Here is a 22,167-nt window from a genome sequence, read left to right on the forward strand (position 1 = left end):
TGCTTTTTGTGATGTGTCATCACTGTAATGCGTTAATTAAAAATGTGAAGATACTCAGGCCAGAAAATTCAACATGGGCAGCCTGATCCCATATCACAGCACCTCAGCAAAAGCCTCATTCTGACATACTGAACGGTTGTGACTTCTGTTGAAATACAATTTTTCACCATTTCCTTCACTCACTTTCTTTGTATCTTTTTTACTGTTTAATCTGAAAGTATCTCTCCACCTGTCATGATACTTCTAACTTTTCTTTCCTCTGCTTCCTGACAGGTGAATTGTTCCAGTGTTGCCCGCTCTGTTCTGAGAGGGCATTTTCTGTGAAATGCACACTTGAAGAAAAACTTCCTCCAGTAGCACTACAGCCCGACAATTCATCTCCAGCTTCCTTGTGGTTTTAACTGTGTAACTCTGCAGTAATGACCTTCACTAAAGAGTTTGTGGCTCTGTTGCGGTTGAAGTTGTGCCCATGGCTAGAGGAAAACAAATGCTCAGAGGGTGATGCTTGGTTTTGGGTCACGGGTGAGGCTTCCCCATCTCTGTGGCCCCACGGCATGTAGCATGAATCCCACATTATAACCAGGCTGTCCCCTACTGGTGTGGCAGGCACAGCCCCTTCAGTGAGGGGAAAACCAAAACCCTTAATAACCCTTGGGATATTCCAAAATATCTAATCTGCCATGGAACATATATTCCATTAACTCTGATATAACAAGCACACATTAGAAATTCTATTTCTTGCATAGAAAAAGTTTAAATGATGGTCTGAAAGCTATCTGTAGGGCCAAAGAAATTCAACTCTGAATTTTTCTTCTCTGGTATCTGTAATTTAGCAAGGATTTCACAGAACTTTTGTTATTGCAATAATACTTTCAGAATAAACATGGGAAAAGAATTGTATTTGCCACTCAGTAAATCCAGTCAATTCAAAAAAAAAAGTAAGTAATTTGGTCTACAGGAAAAAATGTTCAATTTTTTAACAAACATAGTTTTGACAAAATGCTGATTTCTCACTTGTTTCTAATAATATTTTTCCCTCTTTGTTTAAAATGTGTGGGTTTTTATTTATTCTCTGACTTCCTGGCACATACCTAGTGAAGAAACTATCACAGGAAATCCATCTCTTACATAGTTTATAAATATATTTTTAAGAGTTAAAAAGTTTATGATTTTAAATCTAGAACTGACTCTGAAATAATATTGCAGTTCTCAGTGGGGTGAAACTGTGAGGCAGAGAAGTGCGGGAAGTGATGCCATCACTCAGGAGCTCCTCCGTGGCTGCTGGTGGACTGTAACACTCTTCAAGGAGGGCTTGGCTGGACCAGGCTGGCCAGGGTAAGAAAGTACCATCATAGCACTAGTGAGCAACAGCAAGTACTTGCAGGCTTGGAACCATCTGAAGAATTAAGGAGGCAAAATCATCCCTAAACCACCTTTTCACCTACTCTGATTTCTGTGGTGGTTGGGAACTAATGCAAGCTTACAGGGATGGAAACTGCATTACAGTTCCCTGAATGCTTTTTTGTGATAACGCAGTTGACCCAGGGCCTTATTTTGTTTCACTTCCATATGAAATGCTGGTTTATGTGGCATGTATGACACTGAATACCACCAATGAGCAAAGAATCGGTTCAAGGCTTCATTTTCTCCACACTATATCGCGCTATAAGAGACTGTTAGAGATAGGCATACACCAGTTCCTGCATCAAAATGGTTAGTTTACAAAGGACCTCCATTGTAGTACTGATAGCTCAGTTTTACAGGCTCTCATCAAAACAAGCAAAGTCTGGAAGAATTATATGGAGTATATTTTGACATGTATGTCTCAGAGCACAGTAGGACAGGATTCTTCTTCTATTCCTTCACTTCCTACTGTCTGTCATGTAGGACTTTGCTTCAGTGTTTCTGTATTTTATCCCAACAACGAGCGGGAAAGATTCAGGAAGGGTCCCACTGATGTCAACTCTTAAATCATATTGATTTTGGTGGAAGTCAAGTGAAACCTAAATGTAAAAAGGCAGAAACACAGAAAGTAGTGGTTTCTCATGTTTCCATAAGATGTTGGTCCCAAAGGCTGGGGGGTCTTGCAGGTGCAGGTTCTGTGTCACTGGGCAATTACAGTCTGCTCAAAATTTCAAGCTAGGAGCTGAAAAAAGAAAAAGATATTCAGAGTCCATTTTAACAATCTACATCTATAGAAGTGTGAAATGGAAACAAAATTGGTTTGGGTGGACGCAGTCAGTGATGGATTAAACTGAAAATGCGTTGCTGGTTCATATGAATGGAACCAAAGCTAAATGAGAAAGCCTGCATCAGCTAGCAGAGATGGCCCTTTCCATATGAGTTTTACTCCTGTTGTGGAAGTGGTACCAGTTCAGTTCCCTCATAGAACACTTTCTTTTCTCATTCTTGGAATAATTTCCTAGCAGCGTATCTTCTCTATGGGAAGCAGGGAGAAAGTGCATGTCATGGTATAGCTGGAGCCTGATGCATGTCTGTGTGAATGTATACCATCCCCATGCCAGTGCTATAGAGATTACCTGGAAAAAGCAGATTCATTTCCCGATTATATTGTTTTTGGAAGGAATTTTTTTGGTAGAACTCTTCCTCTTTGAAAACATCCTCTTTGGGTAAGAACTGCTCCATAGGGACCATACGGATGGGGCCATGGCTTTGTTGGTGTGCTGTAGCTAAGCACACGGTTAAGGAAAAGCCAGGGGGGGGTAGTTAGTGCAAGGTGTTGATCAGAGTCAATGTGGAGACAGAAAGCCTTTGCTAGCTCTCCTGTGTAGATCATGGTGATCCCACGCGATGTGGGAAATAGATCTTAATCTTTCCAGGGAAATATCATTCCCTTGGCACAGTTAGGGAAAACCCAGCAAGAAAAGAGGAGGTGGAGAGTCTGTTCTGTAGGGCTACTGTCACGACCACTGCTGTGAGATGAGATACTTTAGCCTAGATCCCAAAGCCATGAGCACTGAGATGCTCAACTGCATAATGAGATAATTATTTAAACTTTGTGCCTTTGGCATTAGAGGCATAAAAAAGGCCTTCAAACCATCTGAAAGAAAACAAAGCATGGTGCTCCATTACCTTTTTTTTTTAATAAAATCTTTCTGTTGTTTCTGGAAAATAGGCTGTTGCAGATAAGTAAATATTATACATTTTTTATATATTGTATTGCATTCATACACTAAACACAGGTGGAAAAGAAGCATTACAGTCCATTGAGTGCTTTATATGAGTTTTAAGAATTGTCTAATACATTTACACAGTTGACCTGTGTGACTATAAAAGCATGGTTCTGGCTGTGGTCTGCTGGATAAATAAATGTCAATGTTTATATGTTTTTGAGAGAGATTTATTCTATTTATTCTGGCCCTCTGCTAAATTTCATACCAGTTAAGAACAAAATTATACCACAAGAAAATCTCTCCTACCTTCCAGTAAGAGCATAAATGATCTTTAAAAACTGTCCCTAGAAAATGTAGCAATAATCTTGTAGTCTTGTAGGTAGTGTGAGCAAAATTCAGAGTTAGGAAGCTCTTAAGTTTCTGCTTTCGGATTTGGCCAGGATGCCTTTGTGGTCCTTGGTTTTAGCTATTCCCAAAAGCCTCCACTGGTTTCACTATGCTGACATTAGGCCCCTAGTGTAACTGTACTGCACTTGTGAAAGGCTGGCCACATTTAGATGAAAACTTACCCCATTTTTATTTTGGAAGCTGGCTTTCTGTTCAGTCAGCAAGCTGGTCTGACACACTCCACAACAATTTGCCTGCAAAATCTGACAAAAAAAAAAAAAAAGAGAAGCAGTAGGAATATGTGTCAGAGCAGGGAAGGTGAGAGGTAGTACCTCTTTTAGTGACTACCTGCATTTACATCATAGCAGCACTTTCAAGGTGCCCCAATCTCCTGTTTTTAGATTTGCTGCAGTCTTGAGGGAAGAGTAGCTTCTAAAAATCATGCTAACTGAAACCAACTGATGTAAAATGCAAATAAAAGGTTTATTTCTAACTTCCAAAATAGGCAGTATGGGTTTAGAAAAGGTAATGCTGGAGAAATGAAAGAAAACTACCCTTAGTTTACATACCCTCAAGATCAAAGCTAAGAAAGTATCCCTTATTTGCCTCTAATTATTCAGGAGGCAGTTTGATGCTCCTCCTGATGAAAATCCTTAGAGTGTTTGCACCCCTTTGGAGATGCAAAAACTGGTGCTGGGTCTGATCAAGTGTTATGTCCTGTACTTGACTGGTCCATTAGCAGCTCCTTGACTCAAGGAGGGACCAGTACTCCCTCACCACCCGTAACTCACTAGTGTGCATTTCACTGTGAAGTATCTTTATCTACTGAATCTTTAATTCAATATTAGCTTGTACATTAACAGCCTGACACAAACATCTAGCTAAAGTGTGTTCATTTTACTCATTACTGGCTTTTGGCTGAAGCCAGTCACGTTAGTGGTCAACAGGTTTGTGTGCTATTAAGTCTAGGATGATATAACAGAAGGGAGATGGCAGTTCTGGGCCTGAGAGAGAAACAGCCTGGAGGCGGCAGGACTGTCTGCTGCAAGAATGAGTCTGCTTTAGGAACACAGATTCAGTCTTTTGAGGTCATACTGCACTTTAACTTTGGAGCATATGAAGAAGCTGAGCGGTGATGTTGTTCAGAAAGCAGGCTCAGGGGCCCTGTACTGCCTGGACACGAGATCTGATCAATCTGTACATCTAGATACTGGGAATTAAGTTGCTGTAACAAAAGTCTCTGTGTGAGGTCTGTAAGAGCTCTTTTCCTGGGATCACTTCCTGCTGGCATGCTTCCTGGGATTAACCCTATTTCCAGGCAGCTATCACTTCCCCTCTCTGCAAGAATATAAGAGCTGACAATGGTGAGCATCTGCTTGGAAATCTGGGACCTCACAGCTAATCCTCTGGGGCCCTGTTTTCTAAGAATCAGTGAGAAAGACAAATGGTCAGCACCTCTGAAATCACTTCAGGGAGCTGTGTGTGGGCTTTAATGCTTAACCATGCGATGCTAAAAGTTGACCTAAGTGATGTGAAAACTGTAAGAGGGTCTAAAGTCCAGAAGACGCTAATCTCACCTCAGGACGCTGGACCACATTTTGCCCTTCATCTTCTACAGTGCAACTCCTTGGCTTTATGGCTAGCCAAATATCACACCTCCTTCAACTTGCTTATGTCTGTTACATATTAGGTGAAATGTGATAGGAAAACTCTCCCATTTAAGACACCCTGTAACCTAAGGGAAGTTCTGTTGGGCCAAGAGCCAGAATTTCTAAGATTATCTCTTCCAAAGGCCATTGCCAATATTTCCACAAGGTGCAATTGTCATTATTGAGCTAGGCTTTATGTTCTTCTACCAGTTCTCTAAAGTGGCATATCTAAGTCAATTCACTTCAGCACGCCAAACTGAAATTCCCGATTATGCTATCTGCAACTCCATACCTATTCCATAAATTGAGAATACAACCAAGGTATCCTTATACCGAACGTAGAACACAGCTCCCATATAGCTGAAGTACCTTCACAATGCAACATACGTTCTGCGGTTCTCTAGGGACTGATCTGCACACCACATAACCACCTAGGTGCTCCTCTGTGTGGCCTGTGCAGGGTTTCTGAAGGATCCTGGTCCAAACCATTGTTCTCATCAGAGGGAGAAGAACTGCATGGGCCTCGGAAATTGAACTATTGCTTTTCTCCCTCAAGGCATTGCCCCTAACGTAGGGTAAAATCAGAGCTGGTTTTACCTCTTCTGTTCCTATTCTGTATATAAGCTGAGAACTTTGTTCAGCAGGATTGTTGTTGCACCAATGTCTTTCATTCAAATCTCCTTGGCCTGGCGCATGCACGTGGCCAGCCTGCACTTACTGGATGCTCATCGATTTCCTCTCCAGCTTCTCAGGATGAAAGACACCAAACAGGGCTCTCTGCCAAGCCCTCCTGCTGGCACTGTGATCACATAGGTTAATGTCTTTCACTGTTCTTCAGCCTGCACCAATTATTTTTTAAAGTTGAGGCTGAAAAAAAGATTACAGCAGATGTAACTGTGTGCAGATAGGTGAGTTAACTTCTTGAGCCATTTGCATCAGATATCACACATGGAGCTGCACTAGTTTTGGCAGACCTCCATTCTGATCTCTAAAGGCAGCATTCAGCTTGCTTGTTGGGGCCTGAGCACCGTAAGGCACTGAGAAAAGGGCCTGAAGTTACACCTCCCTTGCTCTTCAGTAACAGAGCAGTCCAGCGGTGAGTTAAATAGAGAGTGTCAGCCGAGAGACACAGCTTTGACAATAAATTTCCTTGCTTTCATGGATCTAAAATAAATCAGACTTCACAATGCACCCCTTAATGTAACTTTAATGCAGTTTTTGTGCATTAATTCCCTTCAGGTCCAGTCCTTGTCATTAATATTGTCTATTGGCAAACAAAGAAGGATTTCTTAGAAGAGAACTTTGCCAACTGAGGAAAATATTTGACTTGCCTTGGTGGTGCCAAACAGTTTTGTTTGCATTTTTCAAGGACATTTGAGAAAACAAAAGTATATTACTACAAATTTAATTTTATACCCAGTGTCCTTGCTTGCAGCCTTGCACTGTATCCATTAGTTTCAATGTCTGTAATTAAAAACTGCAAGGAATGTGTATAGGATTAATAGGTCCTAATTTTCATTGATGAGTTCTAAGCACTTATCAAGAAAGGAATCACAGAATTGGCTTTCCCTGTGCTTTATTTTGCCGTACTGTCAGATTTTGACTGAGAATCTTGTTCAGATTATTACACACATTGGTATTTATAACAGCTATATTGGCACAGACCAGGTATAGGCAGCATTTCAGACTCTGATGTCTGCATTGGTTCAGTATACACTACTTGTATCTTTCATAAATTCAGTGTCTGCGCTCCTGAGAGCTGATTACAGGAGGAGATTGTAAAGGCTGTCTTCCACATACATGTTCAGAAGCAATGGATGACATCTGTAAGACTGAACTAGCATACAACTGTGTGCCAATTCCCCAGTTAGAAGAATGCTATCATTTGGTCCAAGGGAAAAACCTTTGAAAAGCAGCCCTGCTATGTATGGCCACTTTCATATTTATACATACATATGCGCGTGTGCGTTTATAAGTGTGTGCATGTGCATGTATATGTGTATATAACCATATTGACAGCCATATATTTACATACATATATATAGTTATGTAGTTTAGAATGATTTTATTGTAAAGTTTGGATCCACTACCAGATCTAAACCCACCCACTGAGAGAAAGGTAAGGAGCAGTGTTTTGACTTGGAGAATGAATCACTCTAGCGGATATTATGCTGCATCAGTAGAAAGGTTGCTCACAAACACATTGCAGTGGTCTGAAGCATGTGCTGGAGGCCTCAGTACAGCTCTGGATATGGCCGGACACATCTATGGAAGAGGCCTCACTGCCACATCCTGAGTCTCAGCTAAGTCGGTGCCTATGGCTTGCGCTTTTGTCAAGTTCTAGTTCCAGACAAGGGATGCAGGTGCTACTGCCCTGAAAGGTGAAGCATCTTCTTTTTAGACATCTAGCACATGGTAAAGCTACCTGACCCGTCTACGTGGTGCCTGGGGAGAATTATGCACCTCACATGAGATCCAGCACCTCCAGCAGGATAAGGGAAAGGATACAGCCATGAAGGTCTAAGCGTAGAATGGCCTGATGCTAGCCTGTGGGACTGTGTGCTCCCTGGGGTGACATGGGTAGCATGAAGGACGCCTGATGCCCTGTCCTGTGCTGAAGGGTTTTCATGCATTTTATGCATTGGCCACTTAAACTGATAAGTAGTAAACAGTCTTAAACACAGTCTTATTACAAGCAATGCCTTCCTTCTATGCCTACAGTAGCCCCCTCTCCTTCTCCATGGACCCCTTTGGCCAAAAAGAGCCTAGAACACAGTAGGTAAGGCTACCTTCACAGAAGGGCATGTATGCTCGAAGGCAGAAGTGGGAACTATAATTGGGTCTTGGGGGAAAGAACTAATCACTTTGCCAGCACAGAAAAAATAAGAAGAAACTCCGTCTTCCAGGTATTTTATGAAGTAGAAGTTGCCTTTACATGTATGTGGAATCTAGTTCTACAGGTTTGTGCCAGAGGCTTGGTGGACATCTACTGGATATTGTCCCCTGAGGTAACAGAGCTCACCTGTGAATTAGGATCAGAGAAACCTTGAGGTTGGAAGGACCCACAGAAGGCCAGCACACCCTTGCTCAAAGCACAGTCACTTCAAAGTTAGATCCAATTAACTAAATCCTGTCAAGGAAGAAGTGGTTTTCTGCAGAACTTGTAAGAGGATTTTTAAGATTAAAAATGTAAAGAGATAGGTTAGGACAACTGCCACTGGTATGAATCTGAAAGCATTTCCTCCTGTTATCAGGAGGAAAAAAAATTCTTTACATTGTAAACATATTATTATCATTCTCACATTCAATCCACTTCACAAATACTGGGTCAAATGCTGCTTACCTTACTCAGGCATGTGAATTCCACTCACCGGCATGTGAAGCTCTTTATGAGTTAAATGAGCAGAATATAGCCAATAAAATACAGCCAACACAGAGCTGGTGCTCTCTACCTGAGGGCTGGGTGTTGCTTTGGGATTAATATCCGTTCTGCCTTGGAAGAAATGGATGGAGGGGCTGCACATGAACATGGAGGGGCTGAGCACTCAGAGCCGGGAAGCACGAATGTTGCAGGCGTGGGGCAGCTGAGGTCGATGCACTGGCCAGGCGTTTCTCCTTGGGAGCAGGTGTGGCTGCTGTGGTACAGAGTCCTCAGCACATCTGAGGCAGAGCAGGAAGTCTGGGGCCAATTAGATATTAACAGATGCATGCTGTGGTATGTCACATTTTTCTCCTGAAGTTCAAACAGTTTCTGTTATGCCAGACAGTGAGATATTCCAGATGGATGGGATGATGGGTGTTGCTCTGATGAATGGTGAGAGGCAATGGCCAGACACCAACTAGCCCTGCTGCCGGGGCAGGAATAGATGCATGGGACCCACATTTAGTTCTCCTCGCCTTGGATACCCCTACTATCACGCTCCTGGGGAAAGGGCCCTGCTGTTGTTGGGATGCCTGGGGCCCCACCACATCTTCAGGTGTACATAGGGGTCTGTAGGAACTGTGAATTGAGTCACTGACTGACTGATACTTGAAGACCCGCATATCCCTGCTGTGGTGATGAATAAGCTGAACACCTCTGATGAATAGCAAACAAAGAAACTGAAGGTGACAGGATGCTAGACCTGAGAGAAGTGAGCTTGGTCTGCTGTGTCTGATCAATTATTTCCCTATGTCGCTCCACTGACAGCAAGCTGGGTAAGAGAAATGCTGTCAGGGTCAGTAGATTGGCTGCTGAGGCAAGGAGTTCATATGTTAAAAGCTTTAGCAGCTGAAACATATGTTAATCTGCATTACACATGTACACACAGGTACACTGCACAGAGGGGGAGGAGGTCGGCTGGTCTCTGAGTGAAGCGCTCACCATCTCATTGGGGGTCTTGCGTGTGGCTGCAGACCCAGCATACATATCCATCCACATGCATATGCATATCAAACACAGTTAATGGTAGATAATAGCAAAGCTTAATGAGCTTTCTACATCTTATCTGGAAAGCATTTGCATTTTTTAAGTCAATTTTCCATTTCTTCACAAAAAAATTTCAAAAGCTGCATTCTTGTGTCAAGCACAGAGCAACTGCTCTAGGTTTCCATGTAAGTTCAAGGTAATGATTGAACTTGGTATGTCTGCCAGCTGTGTTGTTACAACATCTACAGAGGAACATCGAAGGTCTGTGTTAGTTTGGGACTCACAAAAAGTAATTCATTATGCATAATGGTGATGTTGGCAGTGCATGCCAAATGGTTAAATCTAATGTAGCATACAGTTTCATTAAGGCACAACAAAATTAATCTATCCCTTCCCACCAGGAGGTTTAAACAAAAGCAATGGGGAAGGAGATGCACGTAAAAAGCAGCAATTCATTAATGAAATGAAGACATGTAAAATAATTAGGCTTATAACAATAGATTAGAGGACTAAATTAACCCTTTTATTCTCTGTGCAATATTCGCAAGTCAGAATCCTAGTACTGGGCATTATTATGCAAATGCATTTTTAAGTGTCTTCTGATTTCCTTCCAGGGAAGATATGCACATGCAGATCAAAATGAAGCCACTAGTTCCTTTTAATAACTTTATTCTGGTTTGTGGAAACTGCCCACGGAGACTATTTGCATTCAAACTGAGTGACTTGACTTCAGATCTGTAATGGGAAATTGCAAATGAAAGAGTTAACTCAAAGAATAAGGGAGAAGGAGCTGCCACTAAACTGGTGTACAATAACTCGTGTAATTAATAATGCTGAAACTAAGGGACCAATCTAAATCAATGGAGGGATGGAGCTTTCTCCTGCCCGATTAGTGGTGATAGTTAAAAGGGACAATTGTCTTTCCTTAATAACTCCTGCATCCCCAATAACATAGAAGAATTTTATAAACAATGGTATGTCCAAACAATATAGATGCTGCTTGCTTAAAGGTGCAAAGGAAAGAAAAAAAATTTTAAATAGGTTACATTTATTCTGAAATAAGAGAAAATCCCCAGATGCACAGATCTTTGAATTAACCAAGTAATCAAGAAGTTCCCTGTCCTTCTGTACCTTAATTTTCTAATTTAGCTGAACGCAGCAGGAGCTTTCCCTCTACTTTCTGTTTATGGCTATCAGCTCTGTCCCAGGGAGAACAAATCCTCCTAAGGGCTCAGCAGTACCGTGCACCCCAGGGGCTGGGTGAATTTAGGGCACTGTGAAGCCTTTGGGGGAGCTCTGCAGTGAATCCTGCCCTGGGGAGTAGAGGATTCCTGCAGAAGCTCTAGGACATACCCCATGAGGACACCTCCCCACCCCCTTTTGGGTGTACGGAGTGGCTGGCACCTTTCTGGTAGGTCCAGTAACTGTCTTGAAGGATCCTGCTGTACTGTACCCTGCCAAGAAGGACTTCCCCAGATGGGCTGCAGCTGCTGCTAGTCTCTTGCTCACTGGCGTATGGCCCTTTGAGATCCAGTTTGCCAACTGCCATCCTGGGGAAAATTGCTCCCATTTCCAATTCCCAGAAGACTGTGCAGGAGCTGTACTTCAAACACCTGGGATCCAGTTTCCTGAAGGGCATTTGGAAGAGCAGGTCTTGACATTTGCCCTCTTGAATATCAATCAAATGCAAGGGGGATGGAGGGAGAATGATGTCAAAATTCTGTGAGCTGGACTCTAATCTGTATTTAGTGTTGGCTGGATGTAAGTAATAAAGCATAGATATCACGTGCCACCATTTGGTCTCACTAGATAAAAAGTAAATAATAATAAAAATAATAATAACAATAAGAGCTGGAATGTCTACTCTCTTGGAAACTCATGTGAGAGTTCCTGGGGACTGGTAAATACAAAAAGGAACATTACAACAGCTCAGCATGTAAATGGGGAACCCAGAATTTCTCTCCAGTTTTCAGAAGTAACACTGACAGTATCTAGAATGGGAAAAAAAGTTTGCAGGCAGCATTAGTATCACAAGAGGTAGCCTTGTGGACAACTTGAAATTACAACCCTGAAGAAAATAAATCACATCAAAATCAGCAGCAAGCCCACATAGGAGGCACATTTAGAAGGGCTTGGGCAAGCAGCCGCTGCAGAGCAGGTGAGTGTGCCCCTGTGCAGCACCAGCCCCTCGCTAACCAGCTTATTGCACACATCAATGCACTGGTGAGAGGCACACCAGAAATCAGCTGAAGATGGCAGATAATATCTGAAATGCTGTACTGTTGATAAGGTTTTCTATTACTTCTTATTATTGTTAGATGTGTCTGAAGAAGGAAGATTTGGGGAGCTGTACTTCCAAAGGGCTTCATCCTGAGCCGGCTGGACCTTGCTACACTGTACAGGAGCCCAGCATCCTCTGCCGATCGCCTGAAACTCCAGCGCTCAGCCTGTGGCTCTCAGGGCTTCCTGGGCAGGGGAACAGCATGAAGATGAGGAAAGCGATGGACTTGGTGCGGGTTGGAGTAAATTTCTCTAGCTGAAATTTTCTGTTTGAATTATTCACTCTATGCCAGTATTTCTCTTATATTTTCTACAGCTGCAATCATTTTAGGGGGTTGATTTTCCTCAATTCAGTGTCATTGTACCTTCACTGATTTCAGAATGCATAATTTACCTAGATGTTGATGGCTGATACAGGAGACGATTTTATTGGGGCAGCGGTATCTTGGAAGTCAGTGACAAAGCTCTTATGAAGTCTGCAAGAGAAGGGCAGTATTGCAGGTATCTTCATTATTTAATGGGTCTTACTTAGTGAAATTGGTGCACCTCTTTCTTTCCTTAGCCATTCTCTCATCAAGTGGGGTATGCCCATATAGTTGATGAATTGGCTTTGGTGACATTGTTTCAGAGTTGGCTGACAAGCATTAAAATTAATGGACTTCAGTGTAATTCCTGAGGTAGTCACCACGTTCATTGCCATTGATTAAGTGGGGATTTTAAACACAAATGTGAGGAAAATATTTGGATTTTGTTATTTTTTATTTTTTCTATTGAGTGGTGGTGGCTCTGCGCCCTCTGTATAACTCATTAAACTAAGTGGGTATTATGCAGCTAGTGACTTGAAAACCCTGAATCTAGAGGTAAATGTTGCTAGCTCATGGCTAGGAGCCAGAAGTCCTTGTTGTCTGGAAAGCTGAGATGTGTCTAAGCCAGTCTTAATTTTTAAGAATACAATTCATCTTAACCTCTTAGGTCCAAAGAATTGCCAAGATATATCTGAAATATTTCAGATAATGTTGACACTTGGGCCAAGATGCCTAGTTTTGGAGTAAAATAAGACTCTGTTAAAGTTTCTTCCTTTCTATAACAGCTGAAGGTAAGTTTGGGATGAGCAAGACTGAACCCCGTCTCTGCCTACTCCCAGTTTCATCCTCTACTACTAATCCTGAGGACAGGAGCTCTTGCCTCTGAAACCCATCCTCCCCAGGCTCCTGGGCAGCCCCCTATACTTAGACACATGGCAGCCGGTATGCTGGTGCGCCCCCTTATGCTGCTTATCGTCCATGCCTTCCCAAAGTCTGAGGTGATCCAACATATAGCTGAAGGACTACTTGCCTTCCTCCTCTCCAATGTGAACAACCACTTGTCTTGTGCAGCCCCCGCCTCCACTTAAGTGTGGGCATGCTTAGGTACACTCAAATTCTCTCGTTTCTTCCTTGCCTATTCCTGCGGTTCCTCTGCTACTGCTGTCCTTTGCTGCTCACCCTCCTATCTCCTATTCTACTGCCAGGGCTCACTCTGTCTGTCCTTCTCACTTCCCCACCCACCTGTATCCTCCTCCCAAGCAGGCTCTAGCACTGCAGCACTTGTGCCAGAGCAGAGCCAGCAGCTCAAGGCTTCATTTGCTGCCATCTCCTCTGCCTTGAATGTTACTTCCATAGGCAGCACTCTTTCTGCCACAGCAAACTCTATGCTGTCATGGCCACATGGCATTCAAAAGCATATGTACTGACTAAATTCTATGGGTCTTCCTCTGTGTACCCCAAATACAGAGCACTAAGGGTCTTTCCCTCCTCCCTTGTTCTCTCACCTCCAAAGTCATTGGTCCTAGGTGATGGTGACTCCCAGTGCTCTTTGCTTTGTACAGTACAGCTTCTCAGCAAACTCCCCTATTCAACCATGTCTCTAAATGAAAGGAAAGAATACATTCTGCAAAGCAATATTTATCCATGGAAATTTTTGAATTCCCACTTTCACACGTTATTACCACTACGAAGAAAAAAGAGCCCAAACTGGCTGTCAAATTCACTTGAGTCTTCAAGGCCAGGATTTAGGGAAAATAGGATTTTATTTGTAAAGTAAGTAAATTGCATCTTGGAGCCCCTGAGACATGGTAAACATGGGAGCCAGTGATGTTATTTTCAGGGTTATGCTTTAGAACAGATCCCTCCATCCTTGAGCGATTCAGCCCCAGCCAGACAACGTCAGTGCTCTCCGCAGCTGAGAAGACACTAAAGAAGAGCTTGTTTTTCTCTTTCTCTGTGACTGATCTTTGCTAAAGCAGTGTGATATAGGTGGGAATCTTTTGTGGCCACTTTAATCTATCTATCTGGTTGCTCTGTGCTGCTTCAGTAAAGCAAAGGAGCCAAAGACGGAGACTGTGGCCTTACATCTATTTCAAAATTGCAAGTCATCAGCTGGCAGATGATTATAGTGTATGGCCTTTCTTCCATCAAAGTAATGGAACTTTTGAAATTAATTAATAGGATCCTGAAAAATTCCCAGAGCCTTGTTTTATTTTTAAATTAACACATTTTTCAATGAGATTGGAGATAAGGACCTAAAAACTGTTCAGTTATACCCACATATCCCCACAGAAGAGTTCCCCACTAACTGATGGCAGAATATGAAATGCAAAGATCTGCATGTTCCCTCTCTGTGAGATGGAAAATGTCTGCAGAAAGGACATTTTTTATCTCTCCATATAAAAGATGAGTGTGACTCATTCAATTCCTTTTTAAACTGTTTTATATTTACTGTTTTACATAGTTATTCTGGGCTTCAGTGTCCTCAACAGTTACTTAAAAAGCTGCACTTGCCAAAGCCTGTCAATTATGACTTCAGTCACAACTTGCACAGTCACTGAAACAGTAGTAGAGAAAGAAGAAATTCTGAACTCACTGGGATGTCAGAATTTGCCAGCGGAAGTCGATCTTTGGTGCCATCAATGCCATTTTTTCAAGCAATACTGTTTAAGACAGGTTTGAAAGAAGGCACGGGTCAGCAGCTTGTGTGTTAGCGAGGACAGTGGTGGTGCCAATCAGATGGCATCTGGGGGCTCTGGCTGATGGAGGGGAAAGGAGGTTGCAGACAAATAGGGTTGGTGCTTAAGGAAAATTAACTAGAAAAACATATGAAAAGAGGTTCTCTTGACACGTGGCCAATGAATTCAGTTGATTCAGAAAAGAGCTTAACCTTTGTAGCCCCAGGTGTAAAGTCATCTTTGTTGTTGGCCAACACCTAGGACTACCAATGTGAAAAGTGGGTCACCTGCTCTTTGAACGAAGAAGTAAAAGAACTGGCAAAACTATCGGTCCAGACAGCAGCAAGCACCTAGCACAGAGGGCAAAACAGCCATAGGCACGCACAGACAGGAATGGTCACTGTTCTCTCTTGCTATCCTGCCCTCAGGGACCAGAAGCATCATTAGCATCATGGGATCTCATTCCCAGCTGCTTAGCATACATGTGGAGGATTATGCTCTCACAGAAACTGGTACAAATCCCAGAAAACTGACACAAGTGATGGTGTGCTGACAGTGTAAATGAGATTATAAACTGATTTTAGGGTGATGTATCTTTTCTACATAGATATTTTTAACTTTCTCAGGAAAGTTTTTCTCATGAAATTATAGGAGCCTGCTTTTATACCATCTTGATTAGTTTCTCTCAGCACAGTTCTGCCCTTTTAAACCCTGTCTACTTTTTGGATTCCTGTACCTGCAAGTCATGTTATAGACAAAATCAGGGAATAAATATTATAAGGCAAAAGAGAGAGTCTGTTTTTAATCAATGTTGCTTAAAATTAATCCTTCCCAAAGGTAAACCACAGGGTCAGTCAGTCTCAAGTTGGATCTAGAGCTGGGCAGGAGTTGATGTGAGGTTGGGAAGGGCTTGTCCCTGAGTCCTTCCTGGGCCCTGCTTTGTCCCAGTTCCTGCAGGCTGCCCAGCAGCCCAGTGGGCAGCACAGCTGCCTGAGCTGTCTGTTGGATGCACACTCCTCCCTTCCCTTTCTTCCCCCCCTCCTCTCAAAATCTCATGCAAAAAATCTCTATGCTGACTTTGTTTTCCAGCTGAGGAGCTAAATTTGAAAGACATCGCTAAGATCTTTCTCTTGGAATAGGTAAGGGACTATTCAGCACCAGAAGAATAGTTAAGTAAAAGGAATGTACGCACAGCCTTAGGTAGGAGATAAATATAGATCGCATTACACAGAGATATACCTTTACGCTTACTATTTAAGGTGCTTACACACTTTAAAGCACACATAGTAATTACATTTTTCAAACAGATATTTAAGAAAAAAAAACTTTCTAGAAAGACCCCCAACCCCTAACCAGGCCCAAAACAAAATACATGAAGAAATTGGCAGCTATCCACTATTTTGGGTAGCAGCATGAAGTAATAAAACTCAACCCAGCAACAATAATCTGCAGTCCTTTGTCCTGAAGGAAACAGTGCTATGGATGTGGGCCAGGGAAATACTATAACATTCAGTACTATGAATAAATAAAATTCACTAATCTAAAAGTTGTAAGCCTCTTTACTTGCTTTTACTTTCTGTTGTAATATGTCTTCTTTTATCTCCTTCCTATTTTTCTCAGCTGAAATGTATCCAGACAGAGGAGACAAATGCTAATCAGAGTAAGACAGCCAGGTGTTAAAAAAATTTCCAGCATAACAGAAAGAATATGTCAATCATCTTCCAAACACATGATTTTTTTTTAAAACAGTCAACATATGATTATTTTTTTCAAGTTAGAAAATAAGTAAAACTTTTTCACTTTTCAGGGTGTGGTTTTTTGGTCCTAAGTTCAAGTAATTTCAGTAAACTAAATTCATTTTATTGAATAAGCATTTGTCTGAAAAGTTAAAAGGTCTTTCTGGAAAATTTTAGTCAGTCCTACTACTGATCATTCTAGTCCATTACAATTAAATGATTCTATTTAACAGTTTCCTGGATCAGGTCAGGTAGTTCAGGAGCATTCAGGATTAAGGACTACATCTTCTGACCAGTACCGGGCTAGTCTGGATGTTCAAGTAGCTATGAGGCATCTGGGAACTGGGGTTACCATTGTAGCTTTTCCAGAAAAAAATAAGAGACAGAATGGGTTGATTGCCTGCATTTCACCAGATGATGTTGAAAACAATTTGCCTTTCCAAAAACCTTTGACAGGTTGGTAGGCATGCCTCACCCCCCTTCAGGGAATTTGTGACCACCAAAATGATACTGGATACTTTGATTTTACTTATATGCACCTCAGAGGTACTTTAAACTCACTATTTATTTCCATTTTCATGGGATTTGGTTACTGCATAATTTTAGACTGGAAAGACAGTCACTGCTGCTGGAAGGCATGTAAATGAATGCGGATTTGTGCAAAACCTTTCCTGCTAGCACATACTGGCAGGTGTGCACGTGGTTCTGCTCCGAATAGGCTGAATATTCCTGCCCCACCGTTCTCATTGCTGTGCAGGGACCTTGTGAGGGACAAGATGGTCAGGCAGGTCTCTTGGCATCAAAGGCGGGTCTGACAGGCAGCACGAGAAGACAGACTGACATAGACATCTCCATGTCAAACCAGCTCTCTCTTGATTTAATGGCGGATAATTCTCTCTGAGTTCAATGGAAATAGAATCGGGTCTTTGCTACAACTTATCCCTGAAAGAACAGTCATTATTTAAATGGCTTTGAAGATTCCTATTTGTTTTATTCCTAGCTAGCCCATATTCATTAGATCTATAAACTGTTGTTAAAAGCACTGAAAATTTCCTATAAACTGCATAAGGAGGCTCTGAGCGCTAGGTGACTCTGGCAGGCTACAGAGCCGGAGCCAAACACTTGCATTCCCTCACAAATTGGCCTAAACCTGCTGGACTTTCTGCTGGTGCGCCACCCAGCAGGACCTCTGCTACCCTGCTCCGTCATCCAGCGCTTGCTGACTACACAAAGCAAGAGCCCTTGGGGATACAAAATGCATACATTGATAGGTAGAGAGTTTTCTTATTACAGATTCCAGCACGTTGACCTCAAAATGGAAGATGAGCAAAAGCAACCTCACAGAGTAACCTCAGCCATAACCCTATTGCTTTAGCCAAATCCCCCACCACAGTATCAAGGAAAAGAACGATGTAAGACCATCATCTTCCCAGTATCAGGCTTCTCCTTGTGGCAAGGAGCCTCTTCCAGGCTTTGCTAGGCCTGCCCAGTGAGCAGCGCCACCGTGCAGCATCACTCCCAGAGTTATGCTCACACTATGGCTATGAGCCTCTATAGAGGCAGGCTGGAATTCTCTCCTCTCATCACCACTTTCTGTGGAATTATTAGGAAACAAAACAAAATAAAATAGTCTGTGTCACGTCAAATAATCTACTGCAGTTCTAAAGATCGCATCCACCAGCAGTAACAAAAATGACACTGCTACCCCATTTTCTGAGCTACCTTTTCTCTTCCAAAGGGTGCAATGTGCAGAGTTACAGGCTGCTGTATGGTGATTGACTCAGGGTAGCACCTTACTGTTGTTATTGCTGAAATGTTTCTAAGCCCGTGGGAATCCCTGTTTGTCTCTAGTAGAGGATGTAGCAACAATCAAGTGGCAGACAGACTGCGAGAGGACTGAGACAGTCACAGAGGATTCAAAATCTGCGTCTTCTTTCTATATAACTATCAGCATAGTCAAATAAGAAGAGAAAAAAGAACGGGATCATCTGGGACTAGAATCCTAGCAATTTACTAGACACCATTCCAAGGGGAGCAGAAAGGACAAAGTCATCAGAGAGATGGGTTTGCCTAATGTTAATACAAAACAGCAGCTCCCAGTTGGTTTTAAAATTAAGCTGGAAAGGGTTGACTGGTTTCTTTCCCTGTTCTCAACCCCCTCTCCTTTTTTTCTCACTTTCTTTTAATTTGGACATCTCCCGTCTCCAGTTCCACGTTCTAGAAAGACATGGGATCCCCCACTGCTTTTCTTCTAGTGCATCCTGAAATGATCTGTTACCCTGAGCATTAAACCTGAAGCCATCCTACAAGGAAGTGTGAATGTCATTCTCAGGCTCATGCTTTTTGTATAGTCTCCTTTCCGTTTAACACAAACATCCTGGTACAGCACCAACTATTCCTGTAAGTCCTGTCTAACAAGGACTATGGAGTACGTGCAACAGCATTTCCACTTCCACCCTCCAGCTCTCCTGAGTTCAAGTTTTGATATAGGCTTCACAGGCTGCACAGATTTGTTGCTTAACTCAGTGAAGCACTGCAGTCTTTTGGCTAAACAGATTCTCAGTGTCACATAGCTTATATAAAATCAGCTGACCCTCAATAGTTTTAGTTAACATTACCTTTAGTTTTTCTGCTTTTTACATCTTCAACCTAAAGTGAAGCTCAATATTCTTACTACATACCACATAGACTGAAAATGTAGAAGTAGTTAGTACAAACCATGAGTACCTTAGAATAATATATATTGCCTGCCAATGGAGTGGCAACACAGAGGAGCTTATGAAGGGCAGATTTGAATCTAGCCGTCCCAAAGGTGCCGAGGTGCTGAGATTCAAAAATTCATTCTTTCTAATAAGTCAAGCCAAATGGAAAGTAGGGATCTAGTTTTGGGTTTCCTCTCGGCTCTGGTAGAAGTCTGATTAAGCAGGCTTTTTCACTCCTAACAAAGCCATTGAGAATTGACTTCTGTTTCTGCCTAGGTCTTTACTATATGACATTTCTGCACTTGGAGTATAAAAATGACCAGTAGAATTACTCCCCCCACACCCAAAAAAATCCAAACCATAACTAAGAAGCAAAAAGGAAAAGCTAAGGGAAGAACTGTGTCATTTATCTGAACAAGAGTTAGTTAGAATGAAATAGCTCAATTTCTGGAATTCTAGTGCATGAAAGACTACAATGCTTCTAAAAGGTTCAATAGCAAGAACTAAGAAAGTAGTTAAAGGATTTGCGGGACTGAATGCAAAAGTCGACCTTGGTGTTTGACAATGTACTTTCAATTTCATCAAAAAGGGAAGATGGTAGAGAGATTTAGGGCTAAGCACCTCCAGTTGCCTGCTGTTTGTGGACATGCAAAATGAGTGACTCTACTGCTTTGAGCTTTGAATGTTTAAAGAAATAGGGAGTGGAATATCAAAGCAGAAAAGGTTGTAGGTGAAACCATCTCAGCAACCATTCAAACAACCAGGAAAACTGATTGGCTGCTACAGCTATTCTTTAACTAACCATCAAACAAAACGTTACTGGAAACAAGATACAGTGTCCTTTGTTAATATGATAACATATCACTGCAAATACCAAAATCACTACTGTCCTAGGAAACAGAGCTCAGGCCTCAAGTCCAGCTTTCTGTAGAACACAGAGTGAACAGCAAAATATATTTTGAAGTGGCAGAAACATTCTCTGCAGATTCACCAGAAATCTCAGAAATGGGCACTGAGGCAGTGACTGAAATGATTGGGTGCAAGCAGAAATTGTTGCTTCCAAAGGCAACGTGACACTTTTGTGCTGCAGGTAGGTTAGGGAGGAAGCGCAGAAAATCAGCTTCCTTTGCATAATGCATCAGACAGACACAAGCTGTTTCTCTGTCACTTGCGAACGGGCATGCCCTGTTCCCATACTACTTGTATTCAACACCCTCGTTTGATAGGGAAGCCAAATTGTTAGGTGATACCTTCAAGGCACAATTGAGAAGCATTGTTCCTTTTCTAATTTTATTATTTTTTAAATGGGTGCTCTCAAGTTCCCTTGTCTTACTTGGATAAGGAAAGAATAAGCTTCATGATTACCATTGCTTATATAAAACACTTGTTTGTGGAAATTTGCTGTAATTCTATTTCTCCGACAATTGCTCAGGCTCCTGCACTGAGCACAACCAAGAGCCTTTGCTTTCACTCGACATTAGGATGTGAAGTGGTTTTCTGAGGATGCAGCTGAATATAAATCTTTCTAAGGTACCTGGCGTGCACCCACAGGTTGGTCACAGACTATTTTGCAGTCCTGGTTTGCTTCATTGCATTTCTAACTCAATGAAATCACTGCTGACAGTAGCTATTAAATCTATTAGCTACAGAATGACAGCAAAGTTGTGAAACTTCTGCAGGATATTTTGTTCACATTTTCATGCCCCTAATGAAACGGTCAGGAGTTGTTTGGTGAAAATTCAATAACAGAGCAATGTAAGTTATATTTCTGTTCCGGGGAGCTGGAGACAGCATCCCGGTTCTTCCCGTTCAGCTGAGCACCCTAAGCACTAGGCTAAATCGAGGTCCTCCTCGGGTGCTCATCTGTGACTCACATGCTTGGCTGGACTCTGGCTTAGCTTTGAGCACTGGGACAAGCAGTCGGGTTTCTCAGTGAGTTGGTGGTAAGGCATTCTGCCGAGGAAAGAAAGCAGAGTCACCCACTGCAGGCTGAGAAGGGCTGAAAACACTGACCCTGAAGGGGCTGTAGCAAGTGAGCTAACTTTGGACAGTCATGCAAAGGGTGAGAGTCAACATACGCAGCCTGTTGTAAATAAGGGGGTAAAGAGGTCAGCTTCCAGTAGCTAGCAGTATCTCAAGTTTCTTATCAGTCTAAATGATTGGATAAGATAGATAACTAATAAGGTAGGTAACTAACTTGTGAAGCCTTTATTATCTTCTGGAAAACCTACACAGACAATGGAGAAGTACCTAAGGCCCTGGTCCTTCTTCTGCAGATATGAAAGCCATTTGCTTCACTTCTCTCACTCTGTAGAGAATGCAGGTTGCTATGTTGCAAGAGTGGGTCCTCCTTGTTCTCTGCCTCTGGGGCCAAATGCCTAAAATTTCAGTGAGGGATATCACTGGGCAGGCTGCACAGACCCTGGGCTATCCGTCACTCTGAGGTAGGCAAGTACCATGCTGGTAACCCCAGGATCCCAGAAACTGAATACAGATCTCTTTTCTCAGAGTCTTCTGTTCTCTCTGCACTAGAAAGTTGCTTCTCCTGACTCCCCTCCAAGCTCTGGATTTTCCTTCTGCACACTGGAGGGCAATCAGGCAAAGTGGTGGCTGCTTGTACATGGTGGCTCAAGGACAATCTCCTCTTTGCTTATATACAGACTTTCCAGGTTATCATATCCATTGTGTAATAAAAGCTCCATTACAGAATAATGAGTACTAAACGAAAAAAAAAAATTAAGTTGAAATACTCTTTTTTATTATTTTAACTCTGCTTTTCTTTGTTTTGGGTCCCTTTGGAACAACACCGCTTCTGACAATATCCCATCTAACTACAGGAGGTGGAGAATTACTCTGAGTTTACTCCTACAGAAGATATACCTTAAAAT

At 42.2% G+C, this 22,167-nt stretch overlaps 1 long non-coding RNA gene across 1 annotated transcript in view; it reads right to left on the reverse strand.

Annotated features, from left to right (window-relative positions):
- The window catches only part of LOC138064781 (uncharacterized), a 43,165-nt gene that overhangs the window by 16,125 nt on the left and 4,873 nt on the right, over positions 1 to 22,167 (reverse strand). The window contains exons 2-3 of the long non-coding RNA XR_011138033.1: positions 3,704 to 3,784; positions 1,189 to 2,146 (exon numbers count right to left, since the gene is read on the reverse strand). This is a non-coding gene — a long non-coding RNA (uncharacterized lncRNA). The remainder of the gene's footprint in view (positions 1 to 1,188; positions 2,147 to 3,703; positions 3,785 to 22,167) is intronic.

The sequence above is a fragment of the Struthio camelus genome, chromosome Z (genome assembly GCF_040807025.1).
Source record: "Struthio camelus isolate bStrCam1 chromosome Z, bStrCam1.hap1, whole genome shotgun sequence".
Classification (NCBI taxonomy): domain Eukaryota; kingdom Metazoa; phylum Chordata; class Aves; order Struthioniformes; family Struthionidae; genus Struthio; species Struthio camelus.